At 30.0% G+C, this 20,291-nt stretch overlaps 1 protein-coding gene and 1 non-coding gene across 2 annotated transcripts in view; both read left to right on the top strand.

The window, feature by feature from the left end:
* LOC116777248 (GAS2-like protein pickled eggs) overlaps window positions 1-20,291 on the top strand; it is a 37,408-nt gene that overhangs the window by 7,090 nt on the left and 10,027 nt on the right. The window lies entirely within an intron of this gene.
* On the top strand, window positions 17,276-17,347 carry Trnag-ucc (transfer RNA glycine (anticodon UCC)). Its single transcript has one exon. It is a non-coding gene; the product is annotated as a tRNA-Gly (tRNA).

Here is a 20,291-nt window from a genome sequence, read left to right as displayed (position 1 = left end):
CAGATTCGTTGAAAATGATCTTGAGAATAATTTAGACATTTTAAATAGCAATTCATCTTTAGTAAGCCGTGAAGCACAGTATTTAGAGCGTTTAAAATTGTCCGAATAGAAAATTTACTTTTATGTCTAGAATGTAAATTATGTCTACAATGTCACATACTCTTTCCATCTGTTTACGTTAAAAAGGTGTAAGGTTGTCGCACTTGGAAGGGTTTGGTGATATCAAAGAATTTAATGATATTATTAAGAGGACTTACTCTCTAATGAAAGCAACTGACGTCTTTCTTGGTGTTATCTAGACGTCGCTTTAACTTCAGACTCGAAGGCAGATAAGACTCAATTAGTTTCCATTTTATTAATAAAAAATTGTCCCTCTAAAACTGTTAAGTTCGAATTCGGAATTAACTAAATTAAATAGTTTATAAGTAGAAATTAAGTAAAGTTGTTTTCGTAACTAAAATTATTTGTAATATGGAATTATTTGCTACATTGAATATTAATTCACCTTATGGTTAATTCCAAACAATTTTATCAAGGAAACACGTCACCAGAACAAGTCTAGTGAGTAACATTTAATTATTATTAATAATTTACAAGAAGATTGAGTGTTTCTATTGTTTTAAGTCATCCATTACATAACTCATCAGTAAGGAAATGTGAAGATGATAAAAACTTATAGTTAGATTACTTATTTTTCGACAGTAGACGCGGGGAATACCTAGGTATATCATATTGAAGTTGTATATAATGACGAGTCAGTCTGGCTGACAGAAGTCTTTCATTCGAAGAGAACTTAGTCAGTTTTATAGTACAAATACTAAAATAGATTACAACAATTTGTATCCTCCCGATAACCGAGTTATGGGCTGTGACGTGGCCGAGTGATTCAACTTCTGAAAAACTCTCTGAATCATTTGATAGTAAATCACTTGTGTTCTAATTACGGACTTGTTTACTATTGTTGATAACATTAGATAATTATTGTTAGACGCAACTTACAACTTCTAAAAATAAACATTTCAAAAAACATTCCTAATTTAACAATTTATTACTATTCGGTTACTTTAATGCCCTGTTTTCGTCCAATGGGCCCCTATATAGCGTCTTATCTTTTTATATGATAAATAGTAAAAACCGTAATATAAATCATAGCGAATTACAATTGAAGTAACAATCTATTTTCCTTATTTCGTTTATATTTATGAATGCGCGAAACAAAAACATCGTCTCGTCTGTAACGATCGGCTGGCGGATCGGGATTTCAGGTTGTTCAGGAAAATATATGTGAAGTTGAAATAATAAAAGTAAATGCTCCTATAACAGAATTATCCTAAAGATAGCCATAACATTGGGAATTGAAGAAAATATTAACCTATTTGTATTTATTTTGTGCCTCTTATAATATGAACTCTTATTTTATGTTTTTAAGGATAAATGTACCAAAATGAGTAGTAGGCAACTTTAGGGTAATTCCATTATAACATCAGAATAACGGCTCTCGCCTTTCATCAAATCCACTGGATAATTTTATTTGTATCCTTAAAGTATTTGGCTTCTTATAAAATCTTACGCAAAGATGTTTGTCCATTTCTGTGTCACAACTAAGTAAGTATTGCGGTCTTTGGCCATGTATTAGCGTGAATTTGTTTGTTTTTTTGTTAACACCTGCTTATGAAATGATACTTTTGTGCATTTAATTAAAGTACCGAAATAAATTTCTTGGTTTGTTAAATAAAATATTATACTATAAATAAACAAAAGGTACCGTTTTCTGTGTATAATAAAACAAATTTTTCAAAGATATTTGTTGGGGCGATGAAAAAGTACTGTAGAATTTAAAATTAACCTAATATTTTTTTTGTCCTTATGTTTGTGATTCTCTCAAGCAAATGTTTGGTAGAACTTTTTATTTGTAATACCAGCAATTTATACAAAAATGCTGAAGCAATTGCTAACGACGTCAAGTAGTTACAAACACTTCGTTTCCAAAGCGTTCAAAATGCTTGTAATGAAATAAAATTTTGCAAGAATTGTCCCAAAAGTAACAAGAGACGAGCCATTCTCAGTAAGACAATAAAGAATCTTACTTAAGAAGAATCACATAGCACAGATTATATTTGCCTATTATTTATATAATATGTAATCAACACCTATTCTTATATTAATTCAATATTAATATCAGACAGAATTATCGTTAAATGTACTTATAATTAAAAATTTATTCATAAATTACAAATAATATTCATCATGACAACTAATAAAATCATTGTATCGACGTTTAGTTTGACCTGCGCCGGCGCCTCCACCCTCGCTGATACAACACAAACATTAAAGTAAGCCGTACGTCTGAAAATATAGAATTTAGAATTGATACGAAATCTAACTATTGCGTAGAAAGAGGTTTACTATAAATAGAATCTTAATACAATACAGATATGGTCTAAAATAAAGATCGTAACTTACAAGGACGCGTGCTCCGCTTTAGTTGATCGCTGTAATAAATAGTGATTTTAATAATTATCAGGTGACAGAGTCACTGTAGGCAGATCAACTATTACTAGTGGCGCTGTCGAGTTATTAGGGCATTTAGTAGTCAATACAATGCTTATATAGATAAATTCTAATGCATTTATTAAATTAATTTTTAGAGCTCAACTTTATCACTCAATCCCGTATCGGCTCATTGGTTAGTCAAGGGATATTTAAGGCGGTATAAAATTTACAAACTGCTTACGATATTCATTTTACGGCATTTATAAGTCACTTGAGAAACTTTAAAATATTTGACATATTATTCCAAGTCAGTTACTGATTTGAAAAGATAAGAACCCGAACAATCTGGTTTTCATTGCAGGATCTTTTTCATTACATTCATAGAACATACAAGTCTTTAATTTAAGTTACAATAATTGAAGATTCAAATTGTAACATCGTTGTATTTGTTTTCGAATTCTCGTTTGTTTTCTATTTGACTAGCGGAGAACTTAGCGGAGAGCGGAGAACTCCGGACGTTCGCATTTGTGTTTTTGATCTGATAACTCAACGTGCGTCGGTCTTGAATGTTAAACGTAAATATAAGTTGTACATATCGAAAATATTTCTCGTGTATAAAAAAATTCCATACAACCGACACAAATCATAGCATACTTTTAGTAGATTAGAATTGATAATTCCGAGCTCGTACGATTCGCTGCTGAATTCGATGGGTTTAGCGAACTCATTCCCCATTCCAGATGCGTTCGAAGGTGCGAATATCAATTGTACCCAATAGTTTATTTCCCAGCCTTTATAAATAAAACATTGTTAATGAAGTTCTAATACATGGCTACGCATTAATAATATATTATCTGTAAAATTTATTATATTGTCTATTAAAATTATAATTATATTTTTATGACTAATTAGCTTTGGAAAACAACCGTTTTAAGATTACGGACATATGTATGTACCGCAAGAGACAGTTATTTTAGTGACTATGTTTTAGCCGCTAGTTTGTTTACGTTTTTAAATGTTTTAGACCTTTTTTTGTGGATATTATATTCGTTTTTCTTATAAAATCTCTAACAATCCGTCCCTTCGTTTCGGAGAATCGGATATTTTTTTTTTTGTTTTCGGTAATTTTTTTTTCTTGGTTCCTTTAATATGAGCCTCAACTTGACTTAATGGACATTTATATGCATATTTATTTATTGGTTTAGATTTATATATTTTTTTCTGTCTGTGTTCCTATCATGGAATTCCTGTGCTGTATTCGAATATACCTGTACCTGGAATTCTGAATATCGATCTAGGACAAACACGCAACCTAGATATATGTCAGACACCTGGAATGCGACGACAGTTAACGCGTTGATTTGCTTAATTTAATTTGGTTTGGAATCGTTTCTGTTATTAGTCTAACTACAAGTATCCGATTTCGTCCGCGGTTTAAAAAGTTTGCTTAGCATTTTGATTTGACAGTTCTTTTTAATAAACGAAAAGTTAGGAACAAAAGACATAACAATTATATAAGACATACCAAATATTATATAAGCAATTTTTCAAACATTGTTAACAATTCCTATACGTGGAAATTGTAATATATTAATTTTCTCTTACCTTACTGACTTATATATTTTACGATTATATATAAGTCATTATTAGATGTTAAAACTGTTAATTAAAAATATTTGATAAATTATATATAATATCAGATTTTTATTTAACGGTCGGCTCTTGACGAAGGCAACGTGGGAATTTACTAATTAATAGTTTGAACTAGTCTTGATATAATGACTTACAAATTACGTACTACAACCTGCATTCATAATGTTAATTGGATAGATTTTTTTATTATAAAGAATATAATATTTTTGTATAACTTTCGCTCCATCAAATAAAATGAATTAATGAAACCAAACCGCGAACTATAATAAAGATATCTCTTGTTGATTCACTTAATATTTTGTATTTAAAAATCGGTAATTATTCATTTAACAGCTGTCATCGGATGAGTTGTGTACATGAAAATGCCTTTGAACTTTACGTTTTGTCTTCATTAAAATTAAATGACTAAATTGTATCGATACATTGTATGAAAATAAATGACATCTTCGTGTGAAGAGCGCAGAGTATATATTTGTGCTTTTCTTTCTGTTTAACACTTCATTCAACATGGATTCCATTAATGTTATGTTACACGTCTATTTTGTAATATATATCTATACTACTAACGAAGCATTTCTGTCACTTTATTATTTTATATAAAGGTCGTTTAAGTACGTTGTTATTTAACTGCTGACTCATAAAATACCTTTATAATGTCATTTTTCAATGTCACGGCTCCACACTTTTGGGAGTGACACTGGTGTCTGTCAATCTGTCACATGTCATTTTTGGTTGTCTTGTATTTAACCATAAAGGAATAATATTTATTGCTTGTTGTTGTTAATTTGTGGCATTCATCTGTGCGACAGTGGACACAGTATTACACCAATGTCAGTTAGTATGAAGAAGATAAGGGCGTTGCCATTTCCTTTATAGTTTGTGAACAGCTTTAATTTAAGACTTAGATTTATTCCTTATATGAATATTTGTAATAATATTATAATTAATTTACTTAACCGATGTTTTGTTCCTTTATTGTTAACTGTAATAAAATGTTTAGGATTCCAAACAACTTTATATTGAAACTGCTCATTTCATAACTTTAATTTCATAGAACGTGTATACGTTATTGAAACAAGTTATTAATAATGTTGATTAATTTTTTTCAGTTTCTATTATTTATATAAGTATATAAATACCCTGAGCTGATTCCTTGTGAAATGATTAACGCTTCGAGTATGTGTTATTTTATAAACAATTGCATAATAAAACCTTGGAAATAAATGAAGTTTGTCTCATTACTCGAGATCACAGGTTATCCGGCATATGCAAACGTAAAAAACTATTGATGTAGATTTAAAAGACAAAAAAAAAATAACTCAATAATTAACTTCAATTATTTCTTAACAATATCCCATTGTTTGTGTTTTCATATATTTTTATGTTAACCCCATGACATTACGGTGACATTTAATGGTGTTAAATTTAAGTTGAATCAAAATGTTAATGAGACGTACCACGACAGTTCCGTATATTTTAAATTTATTTAATTACTCGCTTTCAAGACTCTCGTCAGTAGAAAAGGATTCGCCCTACCTCTTCACGGTTATATAGTGAAGTATTTAAATTTTTTTTTTTTAATTTAATTAAGTTTATATAACTTGATTGAGGGGCGAGACGGCTTTACTTACCTAATATTTTAATGAGGGATGATATGTTTTATCTATATATTGTCTAGGTATGGTGATGTCTGCGTTCATACAATATCTTTTTTGATAATATTAAATTGCAAATAATTAAGAGTAAGATAAGGTTTTTTTTTATATATTTATCAATTCGTTAAATTTCTGATTTGGCATAAAGTTTTATTATATAATAATACATTAATCCGTGGCTTTGCAGAATTTCAAAAAAACGTTGGACAATTTTATTCATGATATGTAGTTACAAGACACGTAGGCACATTTTCTTTGGGACTTTTGATATTAGTGGATTGTTAGCGAAGGAAACATTGCTGCTGCTATATTTTTGATCGGAGAGATACTTACAAAGAACCCTACATTCGACACTTCAACAATGCGTATCTTGAAATTGTTTTGGTTATAATTTCATCAATTAGACTTTTAATAACTATTATGGCCAATTATATCTTATAATATGACCATTAAAGTCCATAATGGTGTGCCGCAAGGCTCGACATAAATCATTAAGGGAAAAATACGTGAAAAAAACAAATTTACGACTCATTGTTGTATTTGGATGCGAATTTAATTGATATAATGATTAATTTGTTAACGTCGAAAGTGAAATCGCGTTTTTCATAATACATATTATTTAAATTAATTTGATAAATTTTCAACATCACGAATTACAACTGGCGTAGAAATGTCAGAATTCTAATGTTCCTCAATTTACATCTGCCGTATATATTAGGCGTGGAATCAAATATATTATGTACCCGATACCTAACGATAATGTCACATAGTTACTGTAACATAATTGACGTACATTTTTACTTTAATCTTTTCTCGTAATCATTCTAGGACCATATATACATATATCGTGAATCACTAAACAATATTTAAAACGTATTCATACATATTATAGAGCCCATTATCCTTTATCATATTTAGCACATACAGTCTACAAATAAGGCCTGTAATCTATTCAATTTATCGCATTTATTGTTAAAGCAGTTTGGACTTTATGTTAGTATATAAACGGATGCTTTCCGTTTATAAACTTTTATGACTGCTAGAATTGCGAATCTCTAATCGGATGTCCAGATTTGGAGGGACTATATTTGATGGTAAAGGCGTGTTCTGACTTTAAGCGATTAAAGAAAGAATTGTTAGATTTGAATTCTTAGAAACTAAAATTTATATATGTATTTTCAACTGACATGTAATATTCCCGTCATATTAATTAACATTGAAATAAATATTTTTTCTTGTTTTGCTAGTCTAAATGTAAAAATTTAAACGTATGTTTTATTATTTATCGCTCGCTCAAGCAACATGGACGCACAAACAGGACGTGCGAACACGCACCATGAATACATCGGGATTAGTTATTGATATCGTTGGGAATGAGGTCGCGTCTCGCTGTGACATTCATTTTATAAAACATACCTATACATTGAGGATTTTAAAGCGCTAAAGAGCATTTATATTTGATACAAACCCAATTAAAAAATCGAATGTTATTGTGTTTTTTATTCGGGAAGGTGCAGAGGAATAATAAAACATGCATGTATCCCTGTCTATCGCTACTAGACGATAATAAGACTATTTAGCAAATGTAGAAAACTCTTGATCTAATATAAAAAACACCAGTAACATGTAAAACATATTATAACAGTAGAAAGTGGTTTTAAAATTAAAACTTGTGAAAATTGTGCTTTGGACTTGTAGTACGTAGAAAGTGAGATAACGATCATTTCAATTGTTTTTAAAATATCTCGCCTATATGGAAACTGTTCCAAACAGGATTGACAAATCCTATTCACGTACATATATGTCAGGACTTATGGCTTTATTATATTTCATAGTAAATACGTAACTTTCATTTAAATTCCAATTATTTAAGTGTCATTTTCTTCTATACCCATTTCTTTATTAGAAATTTGTATACAAATCTGGTTTCCGATAGTCCAAAGTGGAATACACGTCGGCTTAAATCTTGTGTAAGGAAGCCACAAAAAATATATTACACTTTAACAAATAGACAGACCGTTTTAGGTACAGGCAGTGACAAATTATTAACAGATAAAAATTGCACCCGTTTGGGTCTTTGTAGGGTTTGTCTACCTGTCCGCCAATTGTAGTAATCACTGAACCGAGTTTAATGATATTTTTATGTAAGTAAGAAAATAAAGTCTCGGAAAACGTCTTAGCTTCGCGTTGATGAAGCCGCGGGCAAAAGCTAACATGCGTCCATTAACAACGCAACTACAGTTTCATAATAAAATTAATTACTCAACTTTAAGAAAAAAAATGTTTGAAATGACGAAATTTCATAAAAAATAAATGACGATTAGTTTCTCAAGAAAGAGTGAGATCAAATCTTTTAATTATAACTATAATGGCACACACCCGCACCGCGTCTCACCTGACTATAATGGACAAGAGTGAGTCGTAAAAACATATTAACCTTTTTAGTGTAAAATATAACACAACTGAAAATTTAAAAATGTTTTAATTAAGTTGATGAAGTACATATATGTATAGTTTCTCGTTGTCTTAATCATATATGCTTAGTTTTTTGTAAATCTATTTAACAAAATAGTATAATTAACAACATTAGTATTAATGCTTTAGAATCAGTAAACCTGAACTCCATTAATAAATATGTTGTATACATTGACAAAAAAAACCTAATTTCTGAAAATAATTCTTTTTTATATACTTACAACAAATAGCCTGCGGATCTCCAAAGTATTGTTCCCATTGTACTGAACATTCCCACAATTCTTTTAAAGAATTAGTAACATTGTAATAACAGCCTACAAGTTATTGAACTTAGTTTTAAATTTCCCATCTTCGTTATATAAATTATTATATGAATACTGTTCCATTGTTATTGAAATATAACATAAATGTACATGAATTTGACCGTATTTCATTTATATGACGTTCAAATAGAAAATAATTTAAATGTAACATTCTAACTGAACTTAAAGTTATAATTTAAAATAGCCATAAAGATTGGCGTTAATGAATGTGATTGGCAAAAAAAAACGACATAAATGCAAATATCTCGGTGCTCATGTCGGCTGAATACAAATGGATAATTTGTATCGATTCTCATGAGAACAGTATAAATATTAATCGATCTTTCATAAACAAGGAAGGAAGTTACTAACCTTCCGCGTTCGAACAATACGCAACTAATTAGGAGAATGTTTTATATAAGTCATCAATTCCACCTGTTATAAAACTATTATTACTCACTTAAAGATAGTTATGTTAGTAACAGTTCGTATTATTACGATGAATTTTAAATGACTGTTGCTTAATATTTTACTTTTGATTTAGTTTACATTATTTTTTCTTATATTTTTTAAGTTTATGCAAGGCTATGAATATCTATTTGTAAAGTATAACTTTCAAGCCCACTTGTATTATAAATGAATTGATAAAAACATATTTATTATTAGATGAATATTGATCGAAATGTTTACCACAGATTATATGCCCTCAAGGAGTCGTAATTGCCGGCCTTAGTACCTGATTACTGATTATCAAGAGACGCTTTCCACAATTAATATTAACAGGACAATATTTATGTTTTGTTTGATCTGTTATTAAAAAGTATAATTGTCTATAAAAATGTGTGACATAACTTATGAAATATATTAAAAATAAATACAAAATACTGTTTATTATTTCCTATATACAATTATTTTGCCGTAGACATTTAAGTACGTGCTGGGACGTTTTAAAAAATTAACTACGAACATTATATATTGTATGTATCAAATGGAAACATAAATAACAAATTTTCTATTAAGTAAAAATGAGTACATATATTTATTACATATTTTTTTTATATCTCTTACCGAACTTACATCATTAATCAAGTTAAATCCGTAAAGATCGGTCACTCACAATATCCTTGACATCGGATGAAGTCATAACGCTCAACTGTTACTTTATAGTAATAAAAAAAAAGAAAAAACTTGTTTTGATAAATTATATTGCATTGTGAAAAATTTAATGGCGTATATCAAGATTTGCTTCTAAAGAATTCTTATTTATTTTTTGTAATGAAAACAATGTTGGTATTGGTCGATTCGTTCAATATTGTTCTCGCAATTTTGTTTGCGTCTCAACAACCAGCGAAGAGTCTACGGTAAAAATGATACAATAAACTAATATTTTTGCCTTAATTATGATTTAAAATATAGACATAGAAATGCAAATCACACGATAATAAAATGTTTGTTTAAAACTGCTTTTATTCTTGAATGTTATCTTTAGGTATGGGATATAACTGATGTCTTGTAGCTTCTCTGGCTTTTACGACGTTACCTCTTACAAGGTATAGAACTAACGCCCGGGGCTCTATGAGAATATTTTTCTTATTATCATGTTTATACGCACTCTTAAATGCATTGATAATTAATTAAGTATGGCCGGCGGCGTACTTTCGAGATAAAATCTTCGCGTTTCCCAACGACCTTATCGATTCCAATTCAATGATTATATTATTTATAGAAAAGAAATCGGTAAATCATGTTTTATTTTATTAAAAACTCATACGTAATGTATGATTAAATTTTCATTAACATAGATATTTATATATAAAGTTTATAACACTGTTTTGTTTGATTACTGGACTTGTTTTATGAAATATCAGTGAACGTTGTCTATAACTATAGAGCAGCCAAAATTTTCTCCTTAATATTACGCCTTCGGGTAAAGTTGTAGGACACAAACACACTAAAACGTACCATTGAATTGTCTGTCCGTGATTTCAAAATATATGTTTTATTATTCAAAATATATGTTTTATTTATTCAAAATATATGTTTTATTTATTCAAAATATATATTTATCACATATAATATAATTTATTCTCTCAAATTAAATATTAGAACACTATTATCTTTAAAATGGATGAAACAGTTTTACGAAAGAGTCGTTCAATTCTCAATAAATGCCTTTTATGTAAGAGTGTGTATAATTTATTATAAAGTATAGAATGTTGTCCGTGGTGATATCTTAATAGAAGTACGTTTACATATAAACTAAATGATAGTGCAAGCGAGTGAAATCAATGTGATTACAAAATATAATAAACGCTTGCGGGTTACATTTATAATTTTAACAGTGAAAGACAGGACGAGTTATTGGTTATTATCGTTTTTATAGTAGGCAGTAGTTAATTTAATGTATTATGCCTTTGCGAATATATAGTAATTTTTTTTTATAATTAAGTTTGTTGCTTGGTGATGTTGTATGTTCTGGTGCATTGCGATTTAATTATATGTTAAATATAGTTCATTTGTAGCGTTGCGAGGTAATTATTTATTTCAGATCTTGTTTTAAATAAAGGTATCCACAATATTTTCATCTTTTCGATCTTTATTTCAGGTGGAGCATTGAAGTTAAAGTTTGTTTTATTTTTTGAATGAGAAATTGATTTGAAAATTTTATAATTTTATTCTAAATTCAAATTTATGTTATACTAAAAAGTATTAATAAATTAGATCGTATAAAATATAAATTGCAACAAACGACATATTGCAGATGTTAGGTGATCGTTAAATCGCTGGGGGACGTTGACAAAATGGAGGTCAGCCCGCGACCCGCGCAAATTGTGGTCTCACGACTTACATAGGAATCTCGCTTGTAATATATAAATATATCATTTTAATAAACAAACTTATGCAGGTTTGCAACAAGCAGTCACTGTGTAGAGAAAATAAACTGTACTGTACTATGTATGTACAGGATAAACAAATCTTATTTACTTCATTGAGTGAGTAAATAGCGGTCGATTATTTAAAATTATTAACTTCACAGGAATGCGTTATCTTAGAAAGGCAATCGTTTTGATAATGTATATTTTAAACAAAAACCTTTCCACCCGCTTGTATGTAAATAATGTTTTAGGTGAATTATCAAATTTTTCTGCCGCACAACAACGGGTAACTTTACGTTCTATTGATTAAGTATAATTTAAAAGTATAGAAATTATTTTAAAGAACTCATTGTTGTTATTGAAATCCAACACTTATTACGCATGCAGCCAACAAACATCGTAATCGTATAAATATATTTAACCCGCGATAACTTATAATAGACAAGTTATCACTGACTCCTATTAATAATATCAAAATGTGAACTACATGCGCCCACCACGTGGTCGACCTCGCTGTGAACAGCTTTTGACATGGAAGGCCGTTTAGAAAGACTTCCATTTGTGAATTAGATGTAGCTTTTACCTATTGGCTACTACTTTTTAATATTACAGGGACCTTTTAGACCCAAACCGTGTTACACGCGTAATATATTGAGTGAGTCATGGCTGTAAGATATAAAATTGTCTTTAGTGTTATGTCGAAACAAATAAATCAATTTTATTTATTTATTATTTTTTTTTATGCTTATTAAGTATTAAAAAAAATAGATATATATAGAAACAAGTAGATGAATTTATCGGTGTCTCTATACATAGAAAAGGGATTCTACTACATGTTTGTTTGTACTTTATGTATATTAACATATTTTTTTGCTGAACTTAAAATTTTGGTCATTCTTGATTGACTGGATCATTGCAGTTAGTATGCAGTTTATACATTAATATAAAAAAAAACACATACTATCGTTAGCAAAAGTAAAAAAAAAATCTAGAAATAAAAAATAAAGTTTATAAAGGCTATATATGTGAATTAGTGTTGTATTTATTATCTGTAACAATTGATATACTTTCATACTAAAATCACACAAAAAAAATATAAATAACAAAAAAAAAATCGTATCGCCACAGATTTGAATGAAGGATTTTTATTTAGAATAATTAAGCAAAACTTAAGTTTAACAATTACCTTTCGTCCTTAACTTATAAATTTATTAACTTGCTCTATTTAAACTTAAGTTTAAACCGATTTTATTTCTTACATTTGATGTTTATCTATATTAACACATTTATTTCCGTTTACCTCATTTGGCATTATTCTCGTTACAGCTGTTACGTACAGATAAAATGAATTTAAATTGTCGTATGTCTGTTGGTTTTAGTATCGTAATATTTATTTATATAATTAGTTAATATATCTCAACATGTCGTTTAGATAAATAAAAAGATTTTTTCATAAAATGTATTAAAGATAGGATAAATAAACAAAGAATATCCGAAGCCATAATTTCAACAACATAAATTGAATCTTAAAAAGACATGTAAATTATTTGATTTCAGCTTGTAGCATTGAAATGTAAAAGCTTAAAACAGCTGTTATACATAATTTTGCGTTAAGTACACATGTTTATTTAAAACGGTTCAAGTCCGTTTTGACAAGGAAATCATTTAAACTTGAAGAAGGTAGTAAAGAACTAACGATGACAAAAAAAACTTATACGTATGTATGAACTATTGTCAATATGGTATATATTTTAATTGTCAATAGAATGTATTACCATTGTGTCACTCTTAAATCACGTTATTCAAAATTCAAAAGTTAACACGATGACGTCACGCGGTGATTCCGACCCCGAAGCAAAGTTTCCTGACAGGTGCGCCATTGTTTAGTAATACATTCTTCTTTGTTAAATAATGTGCGATTTCTTTCAATGATTTGTTCTTGTCTATTGGTTTTTTTATATATATAAAACCTATTTTCGGAACCGTCGCTGTTGAGTGAGAACACGAACTTGTGCTGCTTTGGCCAAATATTTTCTTATCAACAAATGACGAGTAAATGAATAAATGTCAGTCAAATATGTAAAAGAAATAAAGCTTTTATAGTTACATCAAAATAACATAACTGTTGCCGCCTACTAGCCTTGGTATAGCGACACCCACGATTTGGTTAATGACAATAAATTTATATTTGAAAAGAACGATAATTTACTTAGTACATTCAGGTACGAAAAGCTTAATTGGACCAACAAACGAACTCACAAATTTTGGCATATATGTATAAAATTGAGTAGACTTACTTGACTGGCTAATATTATGTTGCCTTTATGAGTACCTAATTGTTTTCTTTCAAGATTAGATATATCGTAGATCAGTAAAATATGTTTTTCGAATCATCATTGAATAACCCTCTATTTTTCAATAAAAATCAAAAAGGACCTAAGAACATTATTACCGTATAATGAAAGAAAAATGATCATTTCATCATAAGAATTTTTCAAATCATATTGTAGTTTAAAGATGTAACGAAACATTTTAAATGAATGCCATACTTACAACATAATCGGTAGTACGCTACGTGTGTAAACGTTTCCTCTGATTGTTTGTTTGTCACAAAGTAGGCTGTGTCCGGTAACGGAAGACAAATGCCGGGATATTAAATCGTATAATTAATTTTAGGAGCTCATTTAGTCAACTGTGTCGAGTCTGATAGGTCCCACAAAACCGGTCATATGTGCTCGCTTAACTGTGACGTGTATCCATGATGTGCATACAGAATATGATTGAAATTTATAGAACAGATTGATGCAACCTTGATCATCCATCCGTAACCTAGTATGTTTGTACGTAACGGTTGAATCTATATTCAAAATTTAGCACAAAACATGTTCTCTACAGAAAAATCTCTTGTCAATCTCGCGTTAATGGAATGATGTGGTTACCAATACTCCTTTCATTATATATTAGGAATTTACAAAAACATTTTTAAACCTTTTGATAAATAAACGCCAATTTCCACTCTTTAATTAACAATAGAGGATTAAACCGCTTCAAGCAGACGAAGTTGGGGCAACAGCTTATTACTCCTAACCGGCCAAATATCATGACACGGAAAGCACCGAATATTTGATATCTTTTTTTGATGCGTCGTAAAAAGAACTTTTTGAGCATTATGAGAATGTAGTAGCTCTATTGAGACCGAAGCTTCGATAGCACGACATCATGCAATTGGAAAAGAAAGTTTCCTTTTCGTTAATTTGAAATAATTACTCATTAAGTTAACTGCAACTATTAATTTGCACGATGGGTATCATACACCCATACTGTGTCAGAAAAAAATAATACGAGACTCGTATATAATAACATAAAGCTACTTACATATGTGTTAGCTAATAATTTTGAAGTCCTGAAAGTTTATTTATCGGCATCGAGAAATATAATTCTATCCGACATATTATCTAAAGAACATTACCAGAACACTCATTATATAGAGGTTACCAATCCAGAATATCATGAATTGATATGGATATAAACTTACACAAAATGATGTCATCTGATATATCTGTGTTGGTAATGAAGTTGCGGTTAAAATTAATGCGTTATAATCTGTATGTTAATAAGTGTAACCTACATATAACATATGAAATGTCAAGTTATGGTTTGAAAATTTAATTTGCAATTCATATATGTATATAGACACTGCATCTATACATAAATAGAAAACATTTAGTTGTGTGTCGGTAAAGTCCAAATAGACGTTATACTACTGTACTGAAATATATGTTTTGAAGGGTACACATACTAGTGTTTGATAGGACTTTCATTGACAAACTGTTACGCATAAAAACTTAATTTCGAAAAAAAATAAAAAACAATTTCTGTTCAAAACACAAAATATTTATACAAGCTATTAATATTAATTAAATCGTTGTTGATTCTGCAAATACTTTTATGCGGTTATTAGTGTTTGAAATATGCAGTAGTTTTCTTTTTAATCAACTTAAAATGTATCGGAAAAAAGTTTGTTATCTTATAAAACAGTAGTGTTATAATGTGTGTCAAGAGTAGACATTCGTGAATTCTTTTCACTGCCTCGTGACGTAATAGGTGGCGACATTTTGTTTAAACTATCCTCTAAGAGAACTGGTGTGTTACATTTAACACAATTTTTACTTTTTACCGTTTGCGTAAAAGACTCGTGTCTGCAGTTTCATTTAAGATATCTTTCAAAGTTTCCAATTTCTTGTTAGAAGTCAACACTTAATTTAATATTTGCTAGGTGAATTGTGGTTTCATCGTTTACGGCTGCGTGACACAATGATGTGGCTAAATTAAACAACATGCCTATAAGTTGGTCTTCCATGATGTCGTAAAGAATATCTACACCAGTTGAGCTTATTGAAATAAAGTTCTCTATAACAATATTAAAGTTTTAGAATCAGGTAGATTTACGATAATTGTGAATAAATAAAATAACAGACAACATTAAAAGAATTGTTGAATTCTTAACTCAGAAAAAAATAAGGCAAAGTACGATATCATATCTAATCAAGGCACAATATTGGTACACTGTAGTACTAAGTAACATGTTGTGTACCTATCTTTACAATAAGTGAATGCTGGATATGGTTGGTCATGATCAGGGAAGTATCGGATTCTCACAGAAAAGGGAAGGTACCTATTATGTTGCATCTTGACGTGGTTATGTCTGAGCACTTATGATAAATTTGTTTGTTAACACAAATCATATAACGAGGTAAATAATCTAATCCGCGCAAAGTAAGGGCAACATGGCCGTTCAAAGGTTACAACGACGCGGGCGTGGGAATACAGGCCAATTACTATGGGTCAAAAGTTTATCTGCGACAAAACATGCTGTCCAAGCATTCGAGGAATTGAGGATATTTCCGCTGTACTTGAAAACTTTGATATATATTTTCTTGGATGTTTAAAAATGTTAGGGAATTAGGTTGTATTGTTCTTTCGGCAAGTGTTCGTATATATTTTCATGCTTTAAAGGTATGTGAAGGTAGATGAAATGAATTATACGCAAGAATAAAAAGTACGAAACTCTCACGGTCCACTTAATCCATTTCCAATTCATTCCTTTAGTAGCAGTGCCGAAAGTTCTAAGTACCAACAGTTTCTGCCCTATAATCCTTGTTTTCAATTCATTTCCTTACTGAACCTCAAAATGATTAGTGCGACAATACACCCAGAGATAACTAAAGCGTAAACATTCGACATCATTCGCCTCTAACATTAACAGACTGTGCCTTTATTTATCACTGGTAATATAATATAAATTAATTTTATTCCTGAAGGTAATTTAATAAACTGTTCGCTGGTGCGTTATTCATATACGGTTTCATGGTAACCCTACTTTACCATATTTATAAACTATCATCAAAGCAGGGTTACCGCAATCTACACAATCACGATCCCCGTCGGCGATCCTCAAAGCAATAGATGTACCGATATTTGGTTGCAGAATGCATTACACTCAATATCAAATATGGCAGTACAGTCGAGATACCAATTTGTTGTATCTGCGATGTTAAACTTCAATTATTTCCATGTATAAAAGTTTCAGTGTTAGAGAATGTTATGGTGATACAAAAAAGTTTTCGCTATTTTATTTTCATAGGCGAATTATATATATATTTTTTATAACAACTAGTTTGGCGACAGCAGGCTATTTGAAAAAATATTTAAATTCGTGAAAAATTACGTACTGATTATATACAAAATTGTAAAGGTAAATCGTTTGATCAATATAACGGGTTTAAAAATAATGATTATACTTTTTAATCACAGGGCGTGTGCGATGGTGGTGTAATGGTCAGCATAGTTGCCTTCCAAGCAGTTGATCCGGGTTCGATTCCCGGCCATCGCAATCTTTTTTCTTTTTTGTCGAAATATTTGAATGTTTTTAAATGTTTCTTCTGCAAATTTAACGTGTTTAGTTATTTTGTTTTTACTTAAACATAAAAACAATTATTTTTATCGTGAAACTGGCACACATAATTCGAGAAACCTAATAGAAATCCTTCAGCAAGAGTTATCAATACTGAACGAGGTCTTCCGTATCCGGTAGAACCTTGCTGAAACAGGTTTCGTTTGATAATGTTTGATGTGTTATGAGAAATAGCTCACCTTCGGTTACTTTTACTTTATTTCTTTCACAAAAAAAAAATGCGTCATATGATATTTGTAATGGTTTTGTTTATAAGCGCAAAATAATGAGATTACTATTTAAACTAACTGCATAAAAACATAACACAAGATTTTACTTTCTTATAACATTCATTGTGCACGTAAAAATAGTACCTATTTACAAAAATGGAATTTCAAGTCCCTAATTAGTAATAGCTGTATAATAAATGATATGTAAAAAAATCATGTACGATCATTATCTCACTCAATGCGTGACGGATCAATTATTACAGTTCCCTACGAAGCTTTCTGCTAATTCCTTGGTAAAGGACACCACAAGAACATATAAAATGTCAGGCTAATTGTCAAGAAGACAGGGTCGACATTATCAAACCTTTGAGTCACACGTACTTGGCGTAAACGATTTCCTTCGCGCGAAAATTTAGATGACATTAAAGCACCACGTGACCTGGAAATCATCAGAGCTCTGCCATATAAGGGCTGGTCCGCGCCGCCCCGTGCCAGTCGAGGCCGAGTGCTCGACGTGGAAGGTCAGCCTCATTCGTAAACAGGGGTGACTGACTCATAAAAATTCACACTACAGATTTACGATTTTGATTAAGCTGTCGAGGCGGAAGAGGCGTGATGTATAAAGAGTATTAAGTGACATCGGATTACCAGAATTTATTTTCCCATATACGGTCACATATTCCATTCTGTTGTCTCCGTAGTTGATAATGAGTACATTTTAATAAGATCGGAATTCTTAAAAACCATTTGCATTTTGTTTTTTATTAAAACTCTTATAGAAACTAGATAGTTTTGATTAAAATACGATCGTTTTATAAAGTCTTTGACAGTTACTTAAACTGACATAGCATAAAGTTCTTAGATTATATAAATAAATCATTTAAAACGTGCCCGCAACGACCGTGAATATTTCACGGTGAAATCTCATGACCATAGCTAAAATGGCTAATGTCCTGTTCGTAGCCTAAAAAAATTGTTATACTTGATTTAAAATTAAAACCCATGTTGTTCTGTAATATTCAGGCTTCTCTCGATGGAACGAGAAAATCGTAAACACAATAAATTTTTGCAAATTTGGTAATTGAATGGCTTTTATAATGTTTAAAAACTGCGGCATTGTGTGTTGGGACTCTAAACAACCTCGGAAATCACCGTCTCCATTTAGGGCCGTATTGGCATTGCCTTGAGAAGGAATCTTGATTATTATGACCATTAGTCGATTACGCCATGTTTGGCCATTCCGTGTACGTTACACCTATTTGTCGACTCGTTGGATTTAATTGATCCTGGCAACTTCCTGATAACATTTAGCAACTTCAAAGGTTTTGCCGATTCAAGGGAAGCATTAATTATCTCGCATAAAGTTTTAATGAGAAATAGAAACATTTATCAAGAGTTTCTTGTTAATTTAGAAGTTTTTTCCGAATAGTGCATTTATTTAAATCTATTGGAATGGCTTAATAATAAGTTGTTGGCAAATGTATTAAATTATGGCTGGAATTTCAGACATTCACATTTTTAAATGAAGGATTAAGATATATAAACAAGTTAGGAATCCCAGGTGTACTTATTATTTCAGTATTTGATGTAATTCCTAGTAAGTATGTTGGTATTGTACACCTCCAAAATAATCCTCTGACAAATGATGTTGGAAATGAATATTGTACGAGTTCACAATGTTATCGATACCATCTTTAGTTAGCAAAACCGTAATAATTTATAGGATGATTTATTTATTTTTGACAATAAGATTGATTGATCTCATTTGTTCTTAAACAAAACAAAATATGTTATTTAAAAGAAAATCTACATGATACTTCCAATACAATTTTTTTATCGATTTTTTTTTTTATAAATTTTTCATTTGTATTAAATAGAATTTAAAAGTCATTGGATCATTTATTAATATTTAATAAAAACGAAATCGTTTTTTCTTGTTTTTTATTTTTAAAAATTAGATCTACTTCAACTTTAACATATTATATAAAATAATTAAATTTTCTTTAGAAATGTCATCATTAAGGTATCTGTAGAGATAGATGGCAGGTCGTATTAAAATGTTATTTCATACATACATACATTCTACGGTCGCCCTTGAACTCGGGATATTATCAGGTTTTTGAGGTGCGGGTCGTCGAACTGTTATGAATTCCGCATATTGCCTGAAACTTTTATATAGAATATCGAACAGACTTAATTAAAAAAAATAAATTAAAACGTATATAGATACGAAGATAATATTCCATATTGCCTTGCTTGGATGTTAAGAAGATAAAACAATATCGAAACGTAATTAAGAACTGTCAGCTTTCCTGTTTTCTTACTCATACAAATTTACATTCCACTAGTTAGGTCACATGTCTTAAACTAGGAACAATTAAAGGTATCCATGATAAATATAAATCTCTCCGACACAGTGTAAACGAGCTCCGACATGGTAATGCCTGTCGTAATGTTCTCCCGTAATGTCCAAGTGAGGACAGCGTATGCTTATCAGTAAGATTAATTAATTTATTGCTGAATTTATTAATTAAATTATTGTTTCCTTATTTATTAATGCATTTATATTTACATTTTACAATTTTTTCAGCAATTTTTTTGTTTGTATTATTTTTATCTTAACACGTTTTAATTATTTTGGAATTCCTTGAGAG

Source organism: Danaus plexippus, chromosome Z (genome assembly GCF_018135715.1).
Source record: "Danaus plexippus chromosome Z, MEX_DaPlex, whole genome shotgun sequence".
Taxonomy (NCBI): Eukaryota; Metazoa; Arthropoda; class Insecta; order Lepidoptera; family Nymphalidae; genus Danaus; species Danaus plexippus.
Note: the sequence above shows the minus strand (reverse complement) of the source record. Positions and strands in the feature narration are given on the sequence as shown.